Here is a 19,412-nt window from a genome sequence, read left to right on the forward strand (position 1 = left end):
TGCCCCTGTAGAAACAAGAAACTGACAGGATGAATTCTGCACTTCCTCATGATGTCTCCTTGCCTAAACTCACTCTATCTGGCTATCAGAAGACAGTGAACTGAGCCAGGACAATGATGGTCCGTGACACTAGACTACATGGAGTATGTCTGTTTCCCCAGGATCTTGAGTTTATCTGTGTATATTGGAGGCTCACAGAACAGGGCAGGGAGGGAATTAGAAAAAGAAAAGCAAAAATCCCAACAAAACAAAAAGGTGACATTCATCACACTCCCTGCAGCAATGGGTCTATTTTTACAACTGCCACATGGGGCAGAGGGCTTATGTTGTCATTTCAAACAGGGCTTCATCTTGACCAAGGCAGGATTATATGTGACAGCAATAAAATCAGAACATTTCTTCAGGCGCTGAGCAGGAGGACGGACCTCTAATTGCTGTAGGTATCCAAAGTTACAACAACCATCCCCGCTTGTCCCAGCTGCCTGGGAGAGGAAGATCATTAATTCCATAAACATAAAAAAATGAAGTTTCAAAAATATGAATAAAATGCCCTAAAAATGATGACTTCATTGTGATATGGTCTGCTCGTGGTATGAAGGGGCTCAATTTTGCCATCACGGAACCTTGAATAATTGGTATTTATTTTAAAGAAGCATCAATAGAAACAGGGATTCGAGAGAGACAAAGAGAAATATGTAGGACCAATGTCTTGAGGGTTATAGAAATGGATTCTAAAAACAGGATTCACTTCTCTGTATGCATGTCATTTATTTCTGTATCCCTAGTACCTGGTACTATGTCTAGGTCTTTAATAAGTGTAGGTAGAATGAATGGATTCATAAAGCAACACTTTCCAAATAGTACCCTAACTAGAATGCCCTCCCTGCATGATTCTTTGACTAGAAAATTCCTACTCGTATTTTATGTCATATCACAAATAACATATAAAATATCGCTCCCTGGGAGAAATCTTTTCTATCAACCAAGACTGAAAGTATCTCTCCATCATTATCTTTAGCACAGCACTAGTTACTGTAGGCATCAGAAAAGAGTCATGTTTACTGATCTCTGTTTTTTTGTCTCTGAGCAACCTCGAGGTAGAAAGCATTTCTTATTCTCTCTCATGAATGCCTGATGTAGTTTGGCACATAGTAAGTTCACAATAAATATGAGTTAGCAAACTGCTCCAAGAGATACTGGAGAGAAAATGTTGGCGGGCATTAATGACCAATGGAATACAGAAGAAAAGAGAGGGAAGGTTAATGATAAATAATCCCTGACAGTCGTTTCTTCTGCCTTGTTACAACAGTGTTTGTTTTCTTGCCATCAGTAAGTGATCCACACATTCCTTACAAACCCGATATGATCTGTCAGCCATGATTTCTTGCACTAAGGCTTTCTGCCACGGAGTTGCAAATAAAAGATAAAAATATAGTGGATAATGAAATGCCTTGCTGTTCTCCAAAAATAAGGACCTTCGAATAGGAGTAATTAAAATAAATACTTGCACATTAAAAAAAAAAAAGATAAAAATATGGACGATATCTTCTGTATGGTAGTTGCCTTTTTCAATTTTTCCCCCAATTGTTTCCAAAGCTCCGGTTTGTGTGTGGTCTTTTAGAGAAGAGTAGCTTTCCTGTCAAAATGGCCTGGAACGGAGCTCCAACTGTCTCCCCAAAAGGACTCATTCCTGCAGCCAATTAGATCCTATTCTAGGTGTCTCTGTTTCCTCCCAAATCACTGTTATTTTTTGAAGTTTAGGTGCTATTAGATGAATTACCAGTCTCCTTCCACAAAGCAAGAGAAAAAATCAAGTGGCAAATTTTCTCTGCATTTTCCCCCTCAGAAATGTTAGTAACACACACAATCTCACTTTGTCCTTCCAGGGGAATGACCTCTCACTCCAAATTGTCACCTCAACTCTCTCTCTCTGAATCTTCAGGTCAGTGTGTTCTACACTATCTCCACCCTCTGGTATGTGAAATTCCATGTGTCTAAACTCTAACCCAAACTCTCCTCCTTTTGCCCTGCAAAGACAGCTTCTCATGTGGAACCCCTTGCTCTTGGGTGTCTCTCCCAGGCACCCAGACTCAAAGCCAGGGTCCCCTTGTATCAGAATAGGAGACTTCTAATGAGTTTTCTTGTCACTAAGCCCCTGCACATTGCTTCCAGAGTTATAGTCATGAAATTCCATTTCTTTTACTATAAATCCCAAACTCCTCAGTCTGGTTCTCAGAGCCTTCTACAAATTGGTTCTTAGTTACCACTACCGGCTCTCTCCTGAACTATTCTCCAAAAATGCTCTACTGAGTCACTCTATTTTCTGTTCACTGAACAGACCCCAAACCTCAGGATCCATCCTCAAACTTGCCATCCTAGATTAATTGCCCTTATCCCCTTATCTCTCTGGTTCTTGTCCCAGAGCCTGGGCTACACAGGGCCTTGGCTCTAATGCTTAAAGCCTGGATGCTGGTTTTCAGTGGTGCCTTAACTCTACATCTGGTAGCTCACAGGGCAACCCTACCCTATCTCCAGCCCTCACCCTGTTCCCCAGCACCCAGAGCCAGGCACAGTACCCAGCGTCAGTGTTTGTTTAGAAAGGAAATCCAGGAAGTAGCCAAGTAAGAGCAACCTAGCATCATATCTAAAGATGAAAGCGGGATCATAAGATGAAGAAAGAGTAGCAAATTATAAGATGAAAAGACATGAAAGAAATTTTTCAGATGTGGTATACTGTCCGGGTGAAATAATAAGTACCCCTTTAGTTGCAATTGATAGAAACTTAAGTCAGCATGAGTCACCAAAGGAAAGCATTAACTCATGTAACTTAAAAATCCATGGGTATATGGGCTTCATATTTGGTTGAATATTATACAAATGTATAGATAATGTCCTTGGACATTGTTCTCTCTCCATACATTGGTTCTGTTTTCTGCTGTGTTTCCATAAGCAGGTCTTCTCCTCATGCAAGCAGACTCAAAGCTTCCATCCTACCAGTTTAGCAACCCCAGAGAAAAGGGTGCCTCTTTACAATAACTGCACTGAGTTTCGGGATGGTTTCTCCAGGAAACTGCTTAGGCCTTATCCCCACACCTGAATCAATCACTGTGAACAAGGAGAAGAAATATGCCACCAGAAAAATCAAGGCACGTTTACGAAGAAAAGAGATTAGCTGCTGGTTAGGTGAAAAATAGCCAATCTCCACATAAGGTAATGCATAAGGTAAGCTAGATGATTCAGGAAAAATATGTGCTAGAGGCCTGAATCTTGTGGATTGGGGGTGATTCTAATCATTCACAGGTCCCACACTTGATCTGTCTTTTATCCCTTGGTACTTGTGAGAGGGGTGACAGGTGATGGTGAACGATAGAAATACATCTTCCCATCTCGATAATGTGGAACACACAAAAAACATCGGTTTGTAAATGGACACACATCTTACCTACATCAAGTATCAAGGGAAAAAAATCTATGCATTGGGCATAAGTTTGGGGCTACCAAGAAAATAATCTATTCTAGGTGAGGTGGGAGAGAGAGGAGTGAGACATGATTATGGGAGGAAAAACCTCAGAGAACTTTCAAAGGCAAAAAACTCTTCAACTCAGGTTATTATTATATAATTTGCCCACCAATTCATCCCATACACATTGCTTATCTTTTAACAGATACAGGTTCTTTGGGGAATGTTTCTTATTCTAGCACTTTTAATCTGGACATGAACCCTTATTGACCACATCTCAAAGCCTTTCCTTGCTCTGTACCAGGGATTAGAATCCAAGGGTCCCACTGGACATCCCCCCACCACCCTTGCTCTCATCTGGGCCCCAGGGTAACTGGGTTCTTCAAGGATCAGGTCAAATTCCTCCTCTCCTACAAGCCCTCCTAAGATCCTTATTTTCAGTTAGTTTCTTCTTTCCCTAAACTTCATAGTATGTTGTTCATTCCCTTACAATAGCATTTATCACAGTCTGCTTTTGAATTAGAGTTATTTATGTATGTGTCTGTCTTTGCTGACAGACTGTGAGCTCTCAGCAAGCCTGGAATAGCTCCTATTCATCTCTGTAACCCCCCAGTGTCAAGTGTAGTCCTTTGTACTGAGCAGATAGTCAACAAATGTTTGCCAGATTGCTGAATCCAATCATGTTAGTTCCTCGCACAATATTTTTCAGAGGTCCCACATTAACTATAGCACTGCTTCTAACATTTTAAAATTCCATGCTCTCTTTAATAAATAAAAATCTCATACCTTCTGTAGGGATTTGAGGGGTCTAATAAATAATCCCTTTTCCTCTTTACTCATGTTCTGAACCAGTTAAAACATTACACAAGGAGTAAGACAGAGATGTAAGGCAACTTTATTACTGACAAACATTGAATTGAAGAGGTGGCTAAGGCAGATAACAAGAAAGGGCTTCCAAATTCTGAACACTGGCCCAGGGTTTCCCTGGAGTGGGCATAGGTCTTTGAAACAGGGAGCAAAGGAAGAACAGAGCAGGAATTTATGTGCTTTTTGAGAAGGCCAGCTTCCACAAGGAAGGCTGAGCTATGCACAAATGCCCTTCCTTAGCCCATACTCAACAAGCCACTCTTCCTCCCAGGGGGAAAAGTGAGAAGAGGGTAAAGAGATGCCTAAATGTGGCTACAGTGAAAAGTCACTTCAAATGGAAGGAGACACCAGGGGTGAAGTTTATGTTTTTATCATCTCTTTTCATTAGAAATTATTTGGTAAATAACTGTTCATTATCTACTTTGTTCTGAGTACCATGTTAGAACTTTGGATATAGTGGTAAATGGAGAAGGCACAATTCCAGACTCCAGGGCCTCAAAATCTGTAGTGGTGAGCAGACACAAAACAAATGCTTGCAAGTAGCATCCCTAGGGATCTATGGAAGCAATCCAGGCCAAGAGGTCCAGGAACACCTCATGAAGAAGTGACATTGGACGAGGACTTGAAGGATAACGGGTATCAGATAGGCCAAGAAGACAGGAAGAGTGTTCAGGGGAGAGATGTGATGGAGAAAAGGGGACAGCAGAGGAGAAGCTTCCAAACAGAGAACAGAATATGCAAAGACCCTGAGGTGAGAGATGACCTGGCACATTCCAGAACTGAAAATAAGCTAATCCACTCTGGAGAGCAGAGAGTAAAAGGATTGATGCAACAGAGACTACAAAGGTGAATAGGAGCCCAGGTCTGGCTGCCCTGGTGAACCGGGTGAAGGAATTCAGATTCTTTACTAAGAGCAACATAAGAAGTCCAGGACAGACTGTGAATAGGGTACTGCCATGCGGGCCTAAAGGAGCCAGTCCACCTCTCCATTCACGTTCCTTCATGATTTAGTTTACAGCTATTCTCTTATGCTGGGAAGAGGTCTTCACTCTGTAGAGACTGCCCTGCTTACACCACCTAGCTCCATGCCTTCCGTCTGCTTAGAATGCCCTCTGTCACCACGTCCACCTCTTCGACACCTGCTTCTTTGTTAAGTCCATCGGTATTCAACCTCTCACCTGAAATCTCATCAGCCCACCTCAAAAGAGTAGCATATGATGCAAAAAACATAGGCATTAGACTTGGGGAGATGTGGGTCTTTAATTCCAGTTCAACATTTATTGGCTCTTGGTGAATTTCTTAATCTCTCTGAGCCCCAGCTGACATCAATCCAGGAAAGGGATAAGATTATCTATCATTCAGGGTCATTAGGAAAATTAAACAAAATGGCATGGGTAAAAAGCATCCAGTTTATAATAGGTCCTTTACTCTCTCTCCTTCTGAGCTAAATCCCTAAATAATACATGAACATTATGCACTGATTTGAGGTATATATTTTATTATTAAATAAGTTTTTGAGTATATGTCCCATCATAGAAACTAGCATAAGCAACCAGAAATAAGAATGGATAAAGAGGCTGTTATTGATAGCAGTGGGAGTATATTTATCCTTAGAGTCTACAAGCACCAAATGACCACTCAGGATGAAGCCAATCAAGACACATTGGAGAAAAAAATCAGGAAATGAACAAACAGTTATCAGATTATTTGCTGTGGGGGTGGCACTCACAGCAATAGATAATACTTTTAAAATTGAGGTAAAAATTCACATTCACATAACATAAAATTAACCATTTTAAAGTGTACAATTCAGTGACATTTAGTATATTCACAATGTTGTGTGACCATCACCTCTATCTAGTTCCCCATACCCATTTTATAGAGCTGTTGCGAGGGTTATCATACCACTCTCGCCCCACCCCTCATCTCACATGTTCAGCAGTAGAAGCTCATAGAAGTCAGAAAACATACACAAGGTCACATAGCTATTGGGACCACAATTCACACATGGGTGTGTGTGGCCCTGGAGCTGCTCTCTGTGCTAACCAGAGCAACAGAATATCCAGCATAATGAAATGCTCTTTCCCCTCCACTATGCTTGTACTTATCACAAAATACATCCTAATTTGAGATTCAAAAATATTATTCACTCTACTGATATGGAAGAAAGGAATATGTATTAATACATTGCCTCCTCTCTGCCCTGGGTTCACAGAGATGGGGCAGGAAGCCCTGGCAATGTCACTTCCACTCTGTCTATTCACTCACTCTCTCTTCCCCTGTCTCACATTTAATCCTAACTCAGCCCTGTTTGTCAGGAGAACACCCAGAACAGTGGATCTTAAAGTGTGGTCCCTGAACCAACAGTGTCAACCTCAACTAAGAACTAGTTAGAAATGCAAATTTTTAGTCTTCACTCCAGACCTAGAGAATTAGAAATTGTGGAGGTGTTGTAAGCCCTTTTGGGGAATGACTGGGGTGAACCCTAAAGTTTAACTATTGCTGGCTTAACATAGAAGAGAGAGAAGTACCCTTCCAACCCCTGCAGCCCATTCAGAATCAGAGTCAAAGTGTGTAGCAAAGAGCCCCAGTCTTGGACACAGGGTCAGGGTATTCATCTTTACTCTCCCTACAACTAGGTGAGCTTCTCCATAACTTCTGTCAGACTTCATTTACACATCTATAAAATAAAAAGAGTGACATTTACGGAGCTCTTTTAAATGAGCTTCTTAGCTTCTTTGTGTGTTTCTCACATTATATGTCACTGTTCCAAAAATTGTGTGGTCCAGCAGATAACATCTGAAAATAGATTATGAGCTTGTGGAATCTAGTATTATATGCACATTGGAGTCTACAACTCTTGTAGGCAATACTTATTTTTTTTTATTTTCTATAATTGAATTTAATCAAGGGAAAAGAAAAGCCATCAAGATCTTGAACAAAAAGCTAAATTTATTGATTGCTAAACAAGGGAAAACTCTACTTGCAAGATAGTCTCCCCAAACAATGTAGGAAATGAAATTATGGAAGTGTTTGGGAAGTGTGTTCTTCCATCATCAAAGTTCTGGAGGGTGTGTATAGAGATAAGTGTGTGTTGGAGGAGATCACCTTGTCCTCGGTATTAACTGTCCAGTGCCATCTACTGTAGTGTCCATTACTCACATAGATAGCTCTTGGTCATTGGTTCAGGCAGGTTGCCATCACTGATGACAATCCTCTTTTTAAGCTTGGGTCACTATTGGATACCCAAGAAGAATTGTGCCAATTCCTGCCAATCTGAGGCATGAAAATCTGCAAAGCTGAGTGATGACATATCAACTAAAACTCACTATCCTGTTATATCTTATCTGGAGTCCTGCAGCCTCCTTGATGCTTTATCCAGGAACCTCTCGGGGGCCTGTGTATGTTACCAGGCTTAGTTCAGGAAGGGTGGGACAAGGTTTTCTTTTATAGGGACTCATTAAAGTCTAAATAAATCCTGTCATTCCCTCTTAAACTTTTTTCCTCTAGTTAGAGAAATCATTTTGGGGTTGAGACTAGGAAGAGAAAAGATAGGGTATTCTTGCCTATCCATTTGGTTTTCTCTAAAATTTAGTATATGTCTGCAGTACTTTCTGCTCCCCAAAGATCTTAATGTTCGCGGCCCAAAAGGCAAGAAAAGCCTCCCTTATTTTTGTTATCTACACTTCTCTATCATATTTTTTCTCTTAGGCAGCAAGCAGAGAAAGAAAAGGATAGGTGTATATAGCTATACTCCAATAGAGAGGGAAGAAAGAACATAAGGATAAAAAGGAATGACAAAGAGCACTTAATATTTCAAAAATATTATGCTGCTAAATTTATTCAGCTGTATCATTTACTATTTAATATTTTAAGCATATTATTTACTTTTATATTGGAATGTTTTTCAACATATTTTCTGTCCAGGGTCCTCAAAACTGATCTTGATTTTGGCATTCCATGCCAAAAATATGCAGTGATTATATTCTATTAAAAATTAGTAATTATTTTAGATGATCTAATAAGGATTAAGTTAATACAAGGGACTTCAAAAAGTTCATGGAAAATGTGTACTATGAAAAAACTACATGAGTTTCAAATATTTTGCAGCAAAATGAACTCACACTAACTTGCTGTAATATGTCTGAACAGAATCTATTTTCAGGTACTAAGAAGAATAAGACATCAGCTTGAAAAGAGGACCTATCAGAACAATATGAATTTCATTAAGATTGAAGCAAGTACAAACATCAAATTTATGATGAAGCTTAGGTAGATAAATAGTGAAATCATTGATGCATTATGAAAAGTTTATGGGGACAATGCCCCAAAGAAATCAGCAGTTTACGAATGGATAACTTGTTTTAAGAAGGGATAAGACAATGTTGAAGATGAAGCCCACAGTCATAGATCATCCACATCAATTAGTGAGGAAAAAATTAATCCTGTTCATGCCCTAATTGAAGAAGACTATTAACACCAGAACCAATAGCCAACACCATAGATATCTCAATTGGTTCAGTTTACACAATTCTGATTAAAAATTAAAGTTGAGCAAACTTTTTACTCCATGGATACCAAAGCTGTTGAGCCCAGATTAGCTACAGAAAAAAGCAGAGCTTTCAATGGACATTTTAAACCAGAATCAAGATTCTGAAGCATTTCTGCAAAGACTTGTAACAGGAGATGAAACAGTATGATCCTGAAGACAAAGCACAATCAAAGCAATGGGTACCAAGAGGTGGACGTGGTCCAGTCAAAGCAAAAGCAGACCAGTCAAGAGCAAAGGTCAGGAGAACCATTTCTGGGGATGTTTAAGGCATTTTGCTTGTTGACTTTCTGGAGGGCCAAAGGATGATAACATCTGCTTATTATAAGAGTGTTTTGAGAACACTAGCCAAAACTTTAGCATAAAAACACCTGACAAAGCATCACCAGAGTTCTCTGCCAGAATGATGTTCCTGCTTATTTCTCTTATCAAATAAGGGTAATTTTGCAAGAGTTTCAATGAGAAATCATTAGGCCTTCCCCTTACAGTCCTGATTTGGCTCCTTCTGACTGCTTTTTGTTTCCTAATCTTAAAAAATCTGAAAGGACATCCATTTTTCTTTAGTTAATAATGTAAAAAAGACTGCATTGAAATTCCCAAGACATTTAGTTCTTTAGAGATGGACTAAATGGCTGGAATCATTGCATTCAAAAGTGTCTTGACCTTGATGGAGCTTACGTTGAGAAATAAATTTATATATTTTTTATTTCTATCTTTTAATTCAATTTCCCTACAAACTTCCTGAAGTCCCCTCATATAATTAGCTCATGTATTATCATAGAAGGGACACTTTAAAATGTATTTCTAGGTGTTATACATGAGTTTATTCATTTAACAAATATTTTTTACAGAGAATTCCTTATTATGAGGAAAGCACCACAATTGGCCCTATGGCAGTAAAGAGAACAAAGAGATGTAGAATATGCAGACAAGAACATCAGAGATTAGAAATGGAAGTAACACAAGGATTAAAATAACAACAATAATAATAATCATATGTAAAGATTGACCTAGTATCATAGTGAATGTTCACATGGAGTACTATTGTCGTTCATAGGAGGGAGATATTATTACATCAGTCTTAAGGCAAAAATCTATTTAAGGAAATAAATTTGGGACTTTGAAAAATGAAAAAAATGGATATGTTAGAGAGTAGGAGAATGTTGGTGGAGGATCCTAATTAATAGTAGAGGTCCCATGTGTATTTTATTTTGTAACTCTTTTTACAATTATAATATGCACATATACATATATAGTGTGTGTGTGTGTATACACACAGACATATTTTAACTTACAGTATGCCTCTTTCTCACTTTAGGGCTCAGAAAGACAGAACAGCATCTATCTGACACATTGCTGGTCTCAGGGAAGAGATAGTACATGTTGCCTTATATGAACGTCCTTTGTACACAGTGGGACCTCAATATTAAAGAGTTTTTCATTTCCTAATTGCTAGGTATTCAGTCACATATCAGAAATATTATTACCAAAGGTGGTCATAATAAAAGGACTACAGAGGTAGATCCCAAAGCATAGACATTTTCCCCTACCGTGCCATCTTAAAGTGATCCATTTATCTACCTTTTCACATCACCACATCTGCGTGAGCATGAAGGACTATATCCCATAGACAAAATTACACAAAAGGAAAAAGTCCCCAAAATACTGGCTATTTTCAACTTCCAATTTTCCAAAATATTTTAAAACTATAAAGAGAAGCCCAAGATTTATTTAGAACTGATATTCATCTGTCTCCCTCACTCTGCTGCATACTAAAATTAAAAGCTGAATACCAAGGTACCCAGGTACTATGGAGATTAGAAATATAAACGACATTAAAGTCTAATAGAGACAGCATGGCTGAATGAGAAAGCCAGAGAGAAAAACAAACACAAAATCATTAGAGTTGGGGGCAGGAATATCAGCCCCAAAATAATTCTTAAGGGAAAGAGATAATTCAAACTGTGGACATACTACTTAAATACAGCCAAATTCAAACATGACCCACTTGGAGGTTTTGGCAGTATTTTCATTCTTTCTCTGAGAAAAAATGTCTAGATTATCAGAATCTTAATTATCCTATCTAAACATAAGAGGACAGGGAGACCAAAAAAGGCTGTGTTCTATTTTTAGTGTCACCAGCTACAGCTGGGCTGACCTAATAGCGATGATTAATTGACTTGGCCCCACATATGGCACCACTGTTTGGGAACCCATTTCCCCAAATCTGGCCACAATAAATAGATAACAACTATGATGTGCAAAAGTAATTGATCAATATGCAACTCAGGCTGCAAACATGAACTCTGTGCCCCAGTGTTCTCCCATTCATTCTATAGTGTGTCAAAGCTAGAAGAAATCTTAGATATTATCTGACCCTACCCCTTCATTGTATGTCTGAGACATCTTAGATGCAGGGAAAGGATATGATCTTCCCAGCATCCAGCAGCATGTCAGTGGCAAGGCTATATTTAGAAACCAGACCCCTCCTCTTTTATATGAATTATATTCATTCAATGCATTCAGTCAATGCATTGAAGCCAACTGAGGACTCAGGAGGTGAGGGATGTAGATAAGCATGTTAGCTGCATCATGCGCTAAAACTTCATTTGGTGAACAAGCACTCAAATTGGCTTTAGTAACATTCCTCTGAAATGACCTTAGCCCCTAAAACTTCAGACTTTCCTTGTAGGGGATGGTGTCTGCTCCATTAAGGTAACCAATTGATAGCGAGATCAGGTCAGAAGGCTTCCCCTTGAGGGCAGGCAGATCCCAAAGGAAAGCCAGAGCACAGTAAGCCATTCCTGCCAGGTTCCTTTTCCCAAACCTACTCATCAGGTAGGTCCACCCTCTTCTGTTGGGGTGGAGATGGGGAGGGATCAAAAAGATGGGACCAGAGGCCAGGGATATTATTCTAGCAGACATGTTTTCATAGAAAACATGAAGCCAGGAGAAAAAAAGGTGCCTCTCTAACATTTCAAGATTTTTAAATCTTAATTCATAGAGCTTAATCATCCACCGAAGATCTCCCAGAGTACAGCCAACTCACTATAAGAGAAAATCAGCAATCTATCAAGTCATCCCTGCTTCTCTTTTCATGAAACCACTCCCTTAATACTAACAACTGGCCGGGCGCGGTGGCTCACGCCTGTAATCCTAGCACTCTGGGAGGCCTAGGCGGGTGGATTGCTCGAGGTCAGGAGTTTGAGACCAGCCTCAGCAAGAGCAAGATCCCGTCTCTACTAAAAAAAATAGAAAGAAATTATCTGGCCAACTAAAAAAATATATATAGAAAAAATTAGCTGGGCATGGTGGCACATGCCTGTAGTCCCAGCTACTGGGGAGGCTGAGGCAGTAGGATCGCTTAAGCCCAGGAGTTTGAGGTTGCTGTGAGCTAAGCTGATGCCACGGCACTCACTCTAGCCTGGGCAACACAGCGAGACTGTCTCCAAAAAAAAAAAAAAAAATACTAACAACTATCCCTAAGATTATCCTCCTGTTATACTATGAATATTTTACCTCCAGAATGGGTCAAACAGCCCTAACATATGTCAGACAAATATTATCAACTCCAAGGCCATGCTGTACCCAAGGCTGGAAATTCATTCTCTACTTCTACCAAATTATGTCCCCTCATATTATCTAAATTCTGCAATAAGATCAAATGACAACCTAAATGGTGCCCTGGTGCTACAATGTTGAAAATACAGAGACCCCTCCCATTGCCAAAGTCTCAGGATGAAATACATGTTTAAAGATCAAGTGCCCTTGAATGTTAAAGTCCAAAGTAATTAATTACTAAACCAAAATATCTGGCAATTTAAGATACAGTTTCAAGTCCAATAATTTTCTTAAGTAAAACCCAAACAAATTAAAACATATTGCAATGTCCTATTCGTCATAATCTCTCCTGTAAGGATGCTGGATGCCTGGGGAAAGTAGGGATCTCCTTAGCATCTGTAGCCTGGGCTCTCTAACTATAACGGGTATATCTCTGTAAGGGTCTCAAATCTTGTATAAGTCCAATTCCAAATCTCTAATGAGCTCCCATTTATAAAGAAGCCTACTAATTAATAAGGATAAAAATATTATTTTGACACCTACCTCACACCCACAAAATTAAAAAGCATGAAGCTTTAGCCCTTAACTTACTTAACCCAGGTAAAATTTTATTCTGGTACTTAATTGCCACAGGGGAGAGCAGACACTCAAGGATATCTGAGGTCATGAGCATTGGGTTCAACAAGATGCTGATCAGTTTATTTAAGCTGTTCAGAGTGTATGGACTTGAGCTGAAACTCATCTAGGAGAAATCTTCCCTCAAGTGTTAATGGTGAATTTTCCATATCTGAGAAGGAAAATGTCCCACTAATCTATACTATGTGCTTTCTTAAAGGGCTGCATTTATGAAATGCCAGCCTTTTACCAAAGTATACAAATACATGTGGAAGCCTCTCTTAATTCAAAACCTCTTAATTATTAATATCTTAATCATGATGGACTCAATGTTCTTGGTACCCCTGTCAAAATTGGTATTAAAGCCTCTACATTACCTTTCTGAGCAAGTATGTTCATTTCTGACATGCTGGCTGTTGCTTCTCTGCTATTCCTTAGATCATAAGAAATCTGTCTCCAGGATATCTCCTCATCCAAACATTTGTTTCAGCTAAAAATTCATACTCACTATATTCCAGAACTAAGGCTGCCATTGCTGTTTCAGAAATGTTGGTTCTGGAGTCACCACGCTTTCTGCTGTGAGCCACTCAAGGTATTGTCTTCGCTCCTTTTAAATGATCTTGGTCTTGAGTAGAACGTCTTTCTGCCACATGGTATTTTGCAATAGTAAACTGTTAGGCGGGGTCAAATCTGCAGGTGGCATATATAGGTTACAAGGGCGGTTCCTAGAGGTGGAGAAGCCAGGGACCAATCAGGGGTAGGCACTGCAGGAAAACACAGAACACCTGACAATCATGTATATCAATCATCTGGTAACATCCCACACCTCCCATAATCCCTCCCCCAGACCAGGCCAATAAAAGGAAACCAGCTGGGAGTCCTTAACATGTTTCTCCACTCACGAAGACTGAGCCGTTCCTCTCTCTGGAACGTATTTTTACTTTGTGTAGCTTCCCTCTTTTCTACAATTGTGTAGCTTTCTTCTTTCTTCCTTCTTTTCTACAATGAGGGCTGTCTGTGTGGAAATGCTTCCTGTCGGTGTTCATTCTGTGACACCAGCCCTGCTTGTGACTCTACCAAGCCAGGAGTCAAAGAACCAGGATAATATTTCTCTTTCAAAAACCCTGACAAAACGATGCCTCCGATGTTTCTTTTCCCTCTGTTTTTCTGCTTACACGAATGCTCACTGAATTACTAACTAATTTAATTGCCTTCTTTGCTCAGTCCTTTTCCTTCTCTAACAAATGGAGGAGTTCTACTATTTTCTGGAATATAATGCCTGTTTTCTTTTCTTTCTCTGCTTTCTGGCCAAGATATTTATTCATTCAACATCATCCTCTAAATTTTGTCTTATAGTTTCCCACATGAGAGACATGAAAATAATAATTTCTTGATGAAAAGCTTCTACCATTCCAACAAATCTTACCCATTATCATTTCCTGAGTTGAAGCATCTGACCCAGGAGATAATCTCCCATCAGACTACATCTAACCCAGGCTATACTTAATCTATCCTTATTCTGCCTAGATTCCTTAGAAGATGTGTTGTGGTAGATAGAATGCTAAAATAATCTTTACGATATCTCAGCCTAATCTCTGGCACTGAGAATACATATCACACGGGTGATTATGTTACATTCTACGGCAAAAGAAATTCTGAAGATATAATTAACATTACTCATCAGTTGACATTCACTAAATCAAAAGGAAGATTATCTGTGCTATCATGAAATTAATCATTTGGTTGTGGAGAGTTTTCTCTAGATGGTGGCCTTAGAATTTTAAATCCAGAAAGATTTTAAACATTCTCTAGTGGCATGGACAAAAGCAAAGACACCTATAACATCCATGTCACATGAAATTGACCCAGAAGTTTTTTGAACATATTCTGTTGATCTCTCTTGTTTGTCCAGATTTTCTGGATCACTTACATGTCTCTCCCAGTCTTCAGGGGATGCTTCCTGATATGAATTATATATATGGTCACTTCTCAGTGAATCCTAGGATCCTGGCACAGTCAGTGCAGTCTACTTTCTGAGATCTTTCTTTTTTTTTTTTTTTTTCCTTTATTATCCTTCTTTGTATACCTGTCACACTTTCTGATCTAATAACAACTAAAATGCCTTCTTTCCTAATGCCCTCTTTTGGAGCAATTCTACCTAGGTGAAGCTACTGTTAACCATTCATACCTACTTATCATAGCCCTTAACATTTCATTTCCCTTTTATATCTGCCTGATTATTCCTCTAAGATGTCAACGTTTCTCCTAAGGACATCTCTGTCTTGTTTCTGTTTTAACACTGTCTTCGTGTACTTCATTTTCACTCCTCTATTGCTATTGTCCAGACAGTAAGACTGAAGCATAGTAGTCAATATATTTTACTTCTTCCTTGATTTCCTAGGTAAAATAATTCCTTCATGCTAATATTCCTGATACAGGTACCTTTTAATTACATTCTTAATCTCTGCATTTTCAATAAATCCCTCCAGAAAAAAATAGCTTTTTCTTTTTTACAATGAAGATCTCCCTTTATTTTGTTTACTAATAAAATCTACCACCATTCTGTAGGTGACTGCACAGTTTCAGTATTGAGAAACTCAAGTCCTGGCAATAACCCTCAAAATGGACAAACTCCATGCCAATTTGAGACTATATAGTGGAGTATAACTCTCATCAACTGGCAGACAAGCCCATATTTGTAAAAGGTTAAGACCTTCAGGTTCTTTATTTGGTCCTTAGTGCAGCAAAGATAATTTGGAGCAATAATTTTAGCGCTGCCTACCTAGGCCTGGCAATCACAATTTAAAGGAAGAACTTCATACATTGGAGCTCTGTAGTACAAGTGAAGCATAGCTGCCTTTACATATTAAAGTCCCTCTTGAAAACCTGACTCTTGGCTGAGGACTACAGGAAAAGCAGAAATTCTGTGTCACCCATAATGACCAAATGGTTCTAATCTCTGCCTCAGCCTTGCCTGGAATACCAGGGCAAGTTGTACTTGTGTGGTTCAAGGTCAACTTACAGCAACCCAAAATGAAGATCTAAATGGCCAGCATATTCTAAAATCTATGCTTATTAAAACCCTGCCTTGCTTGTGTGATAACACTCACTCATTGGTAGACAAAGCCTCCAGAAGGACCAGCTACACAACTGTAAAACCAAAACCAGTCCCATGGTACAACACAGGTCAAAATCCCACATGGACACCACAAATCAGAGCTTTGGGCCCAGTACTAGTTCCTGGCTTACAAATCTTCTAACTCAGCACCTTTTATTTTGTCCCAAAATATTATTTATTACCTGTTATTTAATATTATGTGCTTTCATCAAATGACTAGGTTTTGATATTCAATAATTAATACCTCCCTCTTTTCTAGTTAGGGAGCCAAATGAAAACTGGACTTAGGATTGGAGAGATGGAGATCAAATGTCGGCTTCACTACTGATAAAAGCTATATTTCTTGATGTGGCTTTCATATAAAGCCAGTGGGCTTACTAACATTCTCTGAATTAAACTTAACTCCAAATTGCTGTTTCCCCCTTTGGACTCTGAAGTCTGCCCCACTAAGTTGGTGCATAATGGAGAGAGTGAACTAGGTATTTCCCCTTTACAGGCAGAAATAGCCCCAAAAGAAGAGCCAGAATGGACTGAGCAATTCACCAATCATTACTCTTTCTTCCCTGAGGATGGAGAGGGACAAAGAGGCCAGGATGTTACTGTGATAGAAAACCTTCTGCATTAAAACATGAAGCCAGGGGGCAGGAGATTCACTACTGAATGATTAGAATCTTTCCTTAATTTAGGGTGTTTCTAAAGAAATTAAGTCAATCATATAAATTGAGTTTTACTAATGATTAAGTATCTGCTTTTAATATAAAATTTGGAAGTATAAGGAATTAAGAAACTATCTAGTTTATTCATTAACTTATTCATTCATCCATTCATGACGGCAAGATTTATTGAAAACCAACAATGTATAAGGCATAGTGCAATCCTTTCTTTTGAAAATGAGCAAACCAAGGATGAGAGAAATAAAGCAGTTTGACCGATGTCATACAACACATTTGAGACAGAGCCTAGAATAAAACCCACTCTTCCAAGCATCGTGGAACGAACAGAGAGCAAAATGTGTGGCTCAGGGCAGGTCACATTCTAAATGCTGAACTCAGTTCTAGCCACTTCCAAGAAGTTCTTGACAATAACAATAGCCTAGAATAAAAAATCCAGAGTAGTAAGGGAAAGGGTGGAAAATACATCATGGGAGAAGTGGAAGAAGGTAAGCTCTGGTGGAAAGAGTCCTTGCCATAGTGTCAAATGACCTGTTTTCAAGGCACAGATTCAATCACATGGAGTTGCTAACTTTGGTCAGGTCTCCTGATCTTCCTGAGCCTCCCTTCCTCCTCCTGTAAAATGAGGATGATGATAACATCACTGCTGTTCTTACAGAATTACAGTGAGAATTATATGTGATAATGGACCAGGATGATTTACGTAAAGCTGATATCAAGTTAGGCATTTATTACTATTAGTAGTAAAAAATAATAGAGTTAAGAATAAGTCAAGAGAAGGTGAGATCAAGTTGAGCCATGGGTATTTGAGGTACAGACTCTCATAACAAAGTGAAAAAAAAGGAAGAATAAAACATCTGTTTGTTAGGCACTTTTCTAAGTAATTATTACAAATTAACAACTAAATAATGTTGTGATTATTATGATCCTCACTAGGCAGATGAGGAAAATGAGGCTTCAGAGAGGTTGTGAAATTTGCCCAAAGGCTTGAGTGAGGAAGTAGAGGAGACAAGACTGGGACAGCATGGAGCTCCATCCTCTCTCCTAGCATCACTCTACCACTGGTAAACCCTAGAACACAACACAGCTTGGAGAGCAGATCAGTGAGGTGGATCATGAGCTGAGATTAAACTTGAATCTTCCTGGATGACTCAAAACATAGCTACTTTCCACATCAGGGCAAAGAGCAAGGTGAAAGGGGTGTGGGTTCTGGAATTACGCTCCTTGGGTTTGCATCTGGACTCCGCCACTTACTCGCTGTATGGATTTAGGCAAAACAATCTTTCTGCGTCTCCATTTTTTCATCTGGAAAATGGCAACAATAATAGACCACCCTTTCAGGCCATTATTGTGTGAGAACACATGAGAAACGCATGTAGGGTGCTGGGAACTGCATGGCATACATATAACTATCGTGCTGAACTCTTTGCCAGAGGGATCAGAACGCATGCGATTTGTTCTCAGGTGCAAGACTAGAAGAGAGATTGGGCCAGGTGACTTTCAGGTTGCCTTCCAACCTTTAGGTCCTAACTGTACTCATCTTTTCCCCTATCATATATATTACTAGCCAAAGGCCTCATGGAAGAATTCTCTATCTAGGCTAGCCAAATAGCCCAGTCAACATTGATTCTGATCATGCAAAAGAAATTTGGAAAATAACATCAAACTGTTAGGTACAAACACTGACTTTTCAAAATAGGTACACTAAAGCTAGTTCTGAGAATTGACTGGCATAGTTCAGATATTTAGGAATTTTTTTCTGCCTCTTCTTTTAAACTGATCAAACATTTCTCACACTGTTCAAAAAGGCCTGGATTCCGGGAAGCCCATACTGAGGCAAAAAAAAAAAACAAAACAGGTTTTAGCCTGACAGCATGCCCTCACATCTTGATGGTGAAGATCAAACTTCACTCAGGGTGTGAGGAGAGGACAAGTCTTAACAGGCAGTTTTAACTGTAGGATAAGAATAAACAAGGTGGCATTCTTTTCCAAGTCCCATGGATATCGGGTGCAAGTGGCAGGAAAAAACCAATGTCTCCCCCACATACCTCAATGTTAGCATGGCTTTAACTTAATTAAGGATAAGTTCCTCTTTAAGATGATAAACACTTTTAGATTGTTTTTAAAGACAATAACTGCAGCAATGGAAGGAGGAAGGGTGGACACTTTTACATAACATTGATAAAAATGTAAGATGTATCCTTTGGAAGGCAGTATGGCAATATATATGAACCCCCTAATGTAATTTGACCCAAAAATTCCATTTCTAAAGAAAACATTAAACATGCATAGAAATATCAGCGTGTATGATCAATGCGGCATCGTGTGTGACAGCCAAAAATAATGTGAAAAGAAATACTCAGAACCATGAGACCAGTGAAATAAATCACGACATATCAATTAAATGGAATACCCGGTGGCTATTAAACTGATGCTTTAGGAAAAATAATGACATAGGAAATCATTATGAGCAATTGTTAAGTAAAAAGAGCAGGTTACTAAAGAGTGTGAGCTGCATAAGTATAACTGTGTGGATTAATTTACGTGGGAAAATAAAACCTAGAAGAATGA

The sequence above is a fragment of the Lemur catta genome, chromosome 9 (assembly GCF_020740605.2).
Source record: "Lemur catta isolate mLemCat1 chromosome 9, mLemCat1.pri, whole genome shotgun sequence".
NCBI classification, from domain to species: domain Eukaryota; kingdom Metazoa; phylum Chordata; class Mammalia; order Primates; family Lemuridae; genus Lemur; species Lemur catta.